This window comes from Stomoxys calcitrans, chromosome 4 (genome assembly GCF_963082655.1).
Source record: "Stomoxys calcitrans chromosome 4, idStoCalc2.1, whole genome shotgun sequence".
Classification (NCBI taxonomy): Eukaryota; Metazoa; Arthropoda; class Insecta; order Diptera; family Muscidae; genus Stomoxys; species Stomoxys calcitrans.
In genome coordinates, this window is record NC_081555.1 from 130,784,232 (window position 1) to 130,793,782 (window position 9,551).

Genomic DNA, 9,551 nt, shown 5'->3' on the forward strand with positions numbered 1-9,551 from the left:
TTCTTTATCTGCTCGGTGGTACAAGGCGTTTGGAAGTTGATACCATCAATTTTGTTTTATCTCCATTTACTGCCAGACCCATATTCACTGATTCTCTTTCGATTCTTTCAAAGGTTGAGTTACTACTTCCGGTGACCGAACCATGATATCGATGTCATCGGTACAGTCGAGTAGCTTGTGTTGTCTTGTGAGTAGTGTGCCATATCTATTCACATCTGCATCTCGCATAAGTTTTTCCAGCTGGCCACTAAAGAGTTAACATGATATGTTGTCTCCTTGTTTGAAACCTCGTTTGGCATTGAATGGTTCGCAGAGATTCCTTCCAACATTCTTCACCATCATCAAGGATTGCTTCTGCAGTATACTAGCAGCTGGTTGTTGGTTTAGCAATCGATTTAGCCATGTCCATCTGTGAAAATCACGAACGAACGCGCAGTGCTAGCTGCATGAAATTTTGCACAGATACTTCTAATTGATATAGGTCGTTGGGGGGTGTAAATGGACCATATCGGTTCAGATTTGGATATAGCTCGCATATGAAGTGGTCCTTCGACTTGACTTCTTGAACTCCTAGAAGCTGCAATTATTAACCGATTGGGCTGCAATTTTGCACATAATATTTCGTTATGACTTCCAACAATCGTGCCAAATATGGATGGTCTGAATCGGTCTATAGCACGATACAGCTCCTATATAAACCGATCTCCTGATTTGACATCTCAAGGCCCTCGAAGCCTCAATTTTTATCCGTTGGGGCTGAAATTTTTTACGTAATGTTCTGTTACAAGGAGGCCAACGTAGCGCAGAGGTTAGCATGACCGCCTATGACGCTGAATGCCTGGGTTCAAATCCTGGCGTGACCGTCATAAAAAATTTTCAATGGTAGTTTTCCCCTTCTAATGTGAGGTACTGTGCCATGTAAAACTTCTCTCCAAAGAGGTGTCGCACTGCGGCACGCCGTTCGGACTCGGCTATAAAAAGGAGGCCCCTTATCATTGAGCTTAAACTTGAATCGGACTGCACTCATTAATATGTGAGAAGTTTGCCTCTGTTCCTTAGTATAATGTTCATGGGCAAAATTTGCAATTTGCAATGTTTTGTTACGACTTCCAACAATCGTGTCACGTACGTTCCAAATCCTTTGTGTAAACCTTTAGCAAAATCCATGGTGTTGGGTTTCGGCCCGGCCGAACTTTACTTGTGCTTTTACTTGTTTTTTGTAAGTTTCTCATTTATGAACAAAAAGACAACAACAGTTTAAGCACAGCAATATTCAAAAAATCTAACAATGCTGGATTTTTTGGGTTTTATTTTTTAAAATCACATTTGTTAGCAAAACAAAGACATTCGGAAAGAAGCAAATATCAATTTCTTAAAAGGTTAATGACCGAACAGTTTCATTGATCTCATATTTTGTTTACGTGTCATAAATCTATTTTCCCACGTTTCCTTATCAAGCCAAAGAAAGGAAATTCATTGACAGTGTTATTGATTTCCTTAGCCAAAATATTGCTATTGGCGATAAATGGGCTGTCGCACTCGTTCACATCTGTGCGAGGACATTCATCTTTCAATCTCTCACAATAAATACAATAATGTACTCTATTTAGTATTGTTGAAAATATATTTTTAAATACATTTGAGGGTTGATTGCGTTTTTGTTTTAAACTAAGTCATATAAATAGAATCGTAATTGGATTGCCATATTCACAAAACTTAATTCAGCTTTAAAGTAGGTTTAATAGTTCTATAAAGGAAATTTGTCTATAAAGGAAGCTGTATTAAGTTTTGTGAATATCGGTGTTAGTTTTTACTTGGCTTCTTAAGGTAGCGCTAAACTGGTCAGATTAAGATTTTCGAAAATTGGTTTCCTATAATCGAGGCCACGATAGGAAATCTGGATGGAATGGAAAAGGTTTCGGATCGCATACCTGGCGGAAGGTGGAAGGAAGGACAATTAACGATTTTGTGAGTAGCACTGAATTCCTAACAGATTTTTTCGAAGTTACTTTTTCAGTATGTATTTGCAGAAGAAACTATAGAATAATATCAGTTTCCCTTTTTAAACCTTATGTTTAAAGAACGATGAAAAATCGTTGTCTTTTACATCTGCGGTGTATTTTTGATCTCGGTTTCAATACCATGCTTTCCTATGAACACGTTGCCAACTATAGCTGTCACCATACGTCATTTTTGCTAGTTAAGAATATCCATTGTATTAATAGCCCATCCCATCCAACAGTTAATGTCCACCTAAATGCCCTCTTGATACGATTAACATTTGTTCATTTTTCCGTATGCAAGACAGTTATAAAATGATAAGCCATTCTCAATAATTTTTAACATTATTGTGGATTGTATAAAAATAGATGGGACTTCTTCTTGCAGAGTTTATTTATTTTTGTAACTATTATCTCAAATTCAGAATTAAAAACAAAATGTTTGTACAGTCGAACAGTTGTTGTCGAAGGTTTACCTGGTTCAAAGCAAAATACTTTGTAACGGCTCTTTGGTATACTCGCAGCTAAGGTTATTGTCAAAACAAAAACATAATCTTATTCTTCTTCTTCTTACATATAAAAATGAAGTTTTGTTTGTTTGTTTCGTAAAGGCCCAAAAACAGCTGAACCGATTGCCTTGAAATTTTCACAGATTATTTAGGTTGGTCTGAAAGGAAGCATAGGCTATATAATTTGTTGATATCGGAAGGGGAGCGGACCCCCCCTTTTACACCAAAAGTACTACCCAAAAATAGAAGTGTAACGATTAGGACAATACGGGACTCAAATGAAATGTATTCAGGAGTATTGGGTCCAAGTAACTGGGGGGCCGCCCCAAACCTAAAACATCCTAATATAGGTTTATTGGACATGACAATATGGGTCTCAAATGAAAGGGATTCAGAAGTAGGTTACGAATACAGCCAGGAAGAAGGTATGGGCTTAATAATTTGTTGATATTGGAAGGGGGCGGACCCTCCCCTTTACCCCAAAATCAAAAGTGGACCGATAAGGACAATATGGATATCAAATTAAAGGTATTGAAGAGTAGAATACGAATATTGCACTAAAAAATGGAAAGTCGCCCTAAACCCCAAAACTTCTTAAAGCAGTCATATTGAACGTCCATATCAATATGGGGCTCAAATGAAAGGTATTCGGGAGTAGACTACGAATTTGGCATACAAAGTCAGATCGGAGTGTTATATAGTTTTTAGATATCGGATGGAGGTGGACGCACCCCCTTACCCCAAAAACGCCACACAAAACCAAAAGAGGACCGATAAGCACAATATGGTATCAAATGAAAGGTATTCTACCGCCGAATAACCTAATTACAAATATGGCATAGGATCCAAGTAATGGGAGGTCGCCCAACCCCTTAATACCCCCAAATGGGAAATACAGCCGACCATGGCTATATGGGATTCAAAGGAAAGATATTTGGAAGTTTTTACGAATATGACATTAAAATTTTAGTTCAATTAAAGGTGGTGTTTTTTTCATAAAAATACCCCAAGTAGGTTAATAGACCCATTTTGACAATATGGAACTCAAATGAAAGGTATTAGAGAGAAGAAAACTAATTTGATATCCAATTTTGGAGTCAAGTGTTTCGGGGTAAGACCTAAATCGCACCCAAACAGAACTTCATTTCCGACTATAGCAATATGAAACTCAAATCAACGGTATTTGGTATTTGGGAGTAAAGAACGAATTTGATATATTTTGTGCCGGTTGCAGCCCCAGCCCGAAAACACCCTCCAAACGATTCATACTTACACACCATGGCAATATGGGGCTCAAATTAAAAGGATTTAGGAGAGGAGCACGAGTTTGGTACTTATTACTACCCAAATTTTCAAATATACCAGATCTCGGAGATTGGTAATGTGATTCGTTCGTTTGGACTCTCACAGTCACCAAAAACAAAACATGGTATCTATTGTTAAGGTCGGGGTCATGGTTTCCAATCACGACAACATAGATCCATGTGTTTGTGGAGCCGCGCCACCCCAAAATACCTCTCTTTTATATAAAAGCTGTTTGTGGTGGAAATTGATTGATTTTCGAGAAATTGATATTCATTTTCGGGACAAAGATCCTGGGGTCCACCCCACCCCGAAACACAAATTATTTACCGATTATGCCATTATGGGGCTCATATGAAATGTTTTTGAAAGCAAAGCACGAATCTTATATTTGCTTTAATGGCCAAGTGACTACCCCCAAAAGGGAAAAATCAGGCGGAGCCAATTATATAATATCCTACACCATCGAGTCCACGTACTACTTTTAAAACATAGAACCAATGTCTAAATCTAGTGAGTCATTAATACCAAAAAATATAATTCGTTTCACATAAAGGAAATTTTTGACAAGTTAACTTCTTTTGTTAAAAACGTTGAACTTTGTTTACGATAAAGTAAATGTTTTTACGTTAAATTCTTGCAAGAATGTGTGGTAAATATAAAGTACTAGCTGGACAGGGTCCGCTCCTCTGCGCCTGCTTTCAATCTCTTATTTTATGTGAGCCCTATATTGGCAAGGACAGGAAATAAGTCCTGGTTGGGGGGTGCTGGTTCGGCCTTTCAGTTATTTCGCCCCAATATGGATATGGTACTGGTGCTCTACTCCCAAATACCTACCTTTGAGCCTTATGTTGCTATGACCAGTAAATGTATCCCATATTTTCATTATTGGTTTATATTTTCATTCGAGGGCTTTGGAGGAGCCACGGTCCCCTAGATTTCCCACCCTAAATAAGGATACCAAATTTATTTTTTCAAGTTTTTATAAACAAACTAAATTTTGCTTAAATCGCCCCACCCATTTCCGAGATCTGGCGTTTTTGAAAATAAGGTAAGGGGAGGGTCCGCCCATTATGTTTTAGATGTTAAATTTACTTCATTCTCTTGGTTTTGGTGGTGGATTGGAGTAGCCAAAGTTTGCCCCGAAAGTGGATATCAGATTCATAACCTACTCCCAAAAACTACATTTGGGGAGTAAACCACACATATATAACCCTAAACCACACATATATATGTGTTTTTTGAGGGGAGTTTATGAGGTAAGGCGTCCCTGAAACACTTGGTCATAAAACAGATATCAGATTTGAGCCCCTTTTTGCCATAGTCCACAAATATGTCCAGCTGGAGGCTTAAAAATATCAGCGTCATGCTAATATTTGAACCCCATTTGCCATTCGTTTAGGGGGGGTTTATGGGGTGAGACGACTCCCAAGCACTTGGCTTCAAAATTGGATATCTAAATCATTGTCTACTACCAAATATCTATTATTTGAGCCCCTTATTGCCATAGTAGGCATACACGACCGGTTTGAAGCGAGTTGAGGGAGCGAACCCTAAAATAAAATCACCATCGTGCTAGAGCATGATCTTGTTTGAAACCCATAACGTCAAGCATTTTAAGCCCCATAATGTCAACTATTTTGAAGGTGGCTATCAAGATATTCAGGGCCACGCTTCTTGTTCAGATCCACATTAATTAATTTTTTTTAATTGTTTATATACACTCAAAATCATATTTCAAATATATTCTCGGTTGTCCTACATTACAGTTCGGTGTTGTCTTTATTGGGAGGAGGGGGTCGGACCCCCCGACGCTAAAACCCAAAAGAAAATTTATTTGAGCCCTTCATTGTCGCGATCTACATATCCAGCTGAATGGCAGGACAGCAATGCGCGACCCAGATAGTTGAATTGTTATATCAACATTAGATTCGAACTCTACTGTCATAGACCTTTCGTTTAACTCCCCTATTATCCCGATCGAACTATACGTCTTATTGAAGCGTATTACGCGGGTGGGCCGGTCCTAGACTCTATCTCAAATGTGTATATCAGATTCGTAGTCAACTCTCAAAGACCCTTCATTTTATACCCATTTTGTGACGTTGGACATTCATGCCCGTTTTGGGGGTTGGGGACGGCCCAGACACATCTTGGACCAAATTCTAATAACAGATGTGTACTCAACTTCCAAGCACCTTTCATTTGGTACAAATATTGTCCCAATCGGGAAATATGTCCTGTTGAAGGGTTTTTGGGGGTGGGGGCGCCTCAGACACCAAGGAATTAATTTTTATATAATCTTTTTATACACTTTCAAATACTTTTAATTTGATATCCATAATCGGTAAATATTTCCTGCTAAGGGTGACACAAAGGAATACATTTTTATGTCAGATTTGAATTCTACTTTTAAATACCTTTCATTTGATACCCATATGGCCCAAAGCGGTAAGTGTCTTTGTGGGTGTAGTTTTTGGGGGTGGGGGACCCCCCCGACACTTAAGGTAACATTTTTATGCAACGTACGTACTCTTCTTTTAAATACCTCTACCTTTATACCCATATTGCCCAAAGCGGTAAAAGTGTTCTGTTGGAGGGTGTTTTTGGGGGGACCCCCCCGACACTAAGGATGACATGTTTATGCCAAGTTCTTACTCTTCTCTTAAATACCTTTCTTTTGATACCCATATTGTCCCAGTCGGTAAAAATGTCCGTTCTGGTGGGTTTTGGGAAGGGGCGTCCCCCCAGGTTAGTTGACCCAAAATGTTGACCAATTTCGTGTTTTTGGGGTAGCATACAAAATGTTGCTTATATCGGTGTACCCATCTCCGAGATCGGGCGTTTTTGAAAATAGGGGCAAGGGGAGTCCGCCCCTCTTTGGATATCAAAAAATTAATACCCTATTTTCACCGGGGGGTCAAGCTCTACTTTCTGTGAAAATTTCATGAAAATCGGTTTGGCCATTTTTGAGTCTATACGGAACAGACAAACAAACTAACAAACAAATAAACAAGCAAACAAAGCGCAAAAATTTAATGTTTATGTAAGAGATTTTTTACCCTGACAGTACCATTCATTTTTAATATATTGCAAATTTGCCCATGAACATTCTACTAAGGAACTGGAGCAAACTTCTCACATATCATTGAGTGCTGCCCGATTAAAATTTTAAGCTTAATAATAAGGGGCCTCCTTTTTATAGCCTAGTCCGAACGGTGTGCCGCAGTGCGACACCTCTTTGGGGAGAAGTTTAAACATTGGATAATACCCCACAGAGGTCGCCAGCATTAGAAGCGCATAACCACCTCTGAAAATTTTTTTCTCTTGTTCTCGCCAGGATTTGAACCCATGCGTTCAGCGTCATAGGCGGACATGTTAACCTCTGAGCTACTGTGTCCTCCTCTGCCCATTTCAACTTACTAGCTATAATAACCCTAATGAATCATGACGATTCTTCCAGTTCTAAAGACCAAAACAGAATACGCGCGTTGTGCTTTGTTTTTGAGTGTCGCGTTGGAAAATGCAACTCTGCAAACAAATCCCACAAAATTAATGCGAAAAAGTAAAACAATTTTTAACTTTGACACTTCAAAACACTATTTTACGTACGGCAACACAGAATGACGCTCGACTTCAGTCGTCAAAGTTGAAAATTCTTCAACTTTAGTGCGTTGCTTTTGTGGCATTTGTTCGCAGAGTTGCATTTTGCAACGCGACGCTCAAAAACAAAGCACAACACAACGCTCTGTTTTTGCCTTAAGGACGTCCCATACATTCTCGACAGTTTCCTCCTTCTTGACAACAATACCAACTTAAGGTCTCTTCGAGTTACGTACAAATCATACATCCGTAGACTAAACATATTTTCAAATTTGCGCGTGGACCGCCATATATTACTTCGAGAAATTTTAATGTAAAATTTCAGTGAATGACCTTTTAGAAAAACAGTGCACTTCTTTGTTTTCTCGGGAATTCCAACAAAAAGCAAATTTTGCAAAATTTAATCTTGATAATCTCTAATGTAAACAAATTATAATTTCACTGAGAGGAAGATGTCTAAATGTTCTGACCTTATTTAAAAGGTTTGAAAAATATGTTGTTTACCACTTCTATATTTTAATTGATATACACTTGATCCCTGTACTCATGTTCCTACGATTGCAAAATAAGAACATTTCGTAGAACTTTGGAACTGAAGGGAAAATGTTTGATATTTATAATAAGCTGTCGAACATATCAAGCTGGAAATCAATATGCTTTTGTCAAATCAACCAACGAAGCTCATTTTTGGCTCAATGGGTACGTAAATAAACAGAACTGTCGATTTTGAAGTGAAGATAAGCCAGAAGCATTGCAAGAGCTACCAATGCATCCAAAAAACTTAACAGTTTGGTGGGGTTTATGGGCCGGTGGCATCTTTGGACCGTACTTCTTCAAAAATGATGCGAATTGTAATGTAACTGTGAATGGTGAGCGCTACCGTGAGATGATATCCAATTTTTTTTTGTCCAAAATGCAAGAGGTTCACTTGCATGACATGTGGTTTCAACAAGACGGTCCCACATACCATACAGCACGCGTAACACGGGACTTATTAGCTTAAAAAATCAACCTTGATCGTATTCTTGATCGTCGTAAAAATCTAAGACGGTGTAGCATGCCGTCCATCTGTCTGTCTGTCTGTTTAAATCTCGCTACAATTTGTAAAAGTAGAGATACTGAGCTGAAAGTTTGCACAGATTATTTTTTGTCCATAGCAGCCTAAGTTCGAAGATGGGCTACATCAGACTCCATTAATACCGATCTGCCGATATAAGGTCATAGGCTCATAAAAGACATAATGATTATTCGATTTTGCTTAATTTAGGGACAGTGCGTTGTGTTAGGCCATCAGACATTTTTTAATTTGGTCCAGATCAGTCTAGATAGCTGCCATATAGACCGATCTCTCAATTTAAGGTCTTGGGTCCATAAAAGCAGCATTTTTTATTCGATTTCGCTGAAATTTAGGACAGTGAGTTGTGTCGTACTCTCGATATCCTTCTTGAAGATGACCCAGATCGGCCCAGATTTGAATATAGCTGCCATATAGACCGAACTCTCGATTTAAGGTCTTGGCCCCATAAATGGCACATTTATTATCCAATTTCACTGAAATTTTACAGAGTGACTTATGTAAGGCTTTCCAACATCCGTGTTTTATATGGTTCAGATCGGTATTTATTTGGATATAACTGTCAAAAAACCAATATTGAACAGTGACTTGTATTTATTAGAGCACTCAACGTCCGCGCCGAATTTGGTCCAAATCGGATATTTGGATAAAACTGCTATGGGTGCATAAATAATATATTTTTCACCAGATTATGACGAAAGATGGTTTAAATATATACCCGAGGTGTTGGGTATCCAAAGTTCGGCGTGGCCAAATTCATGGCTTTTTACTTGTTATACCCTCCACTATAGGATCGAAATATGCGTCTCAGACCCCATAAAGTATGTATATTCTTGATCGCCATGACATTTTAAGTCGATCTAGCCATGTCCGTCAGTCTATCGAAAGCACGCAAGGTTTCGAAGGAGTATAGCTAGGCGCTTGATATTTTGCATAAATACTTCCTATTGGTGTAGGTCGGTTGGGATTGTAAATGGCCCATATCGGTCCACGTTATGATATAGCTGCCATATAAACCCATCTTGGGTCTTGACTTCTTGAGCTTCTAGAGGGCGCAATTCT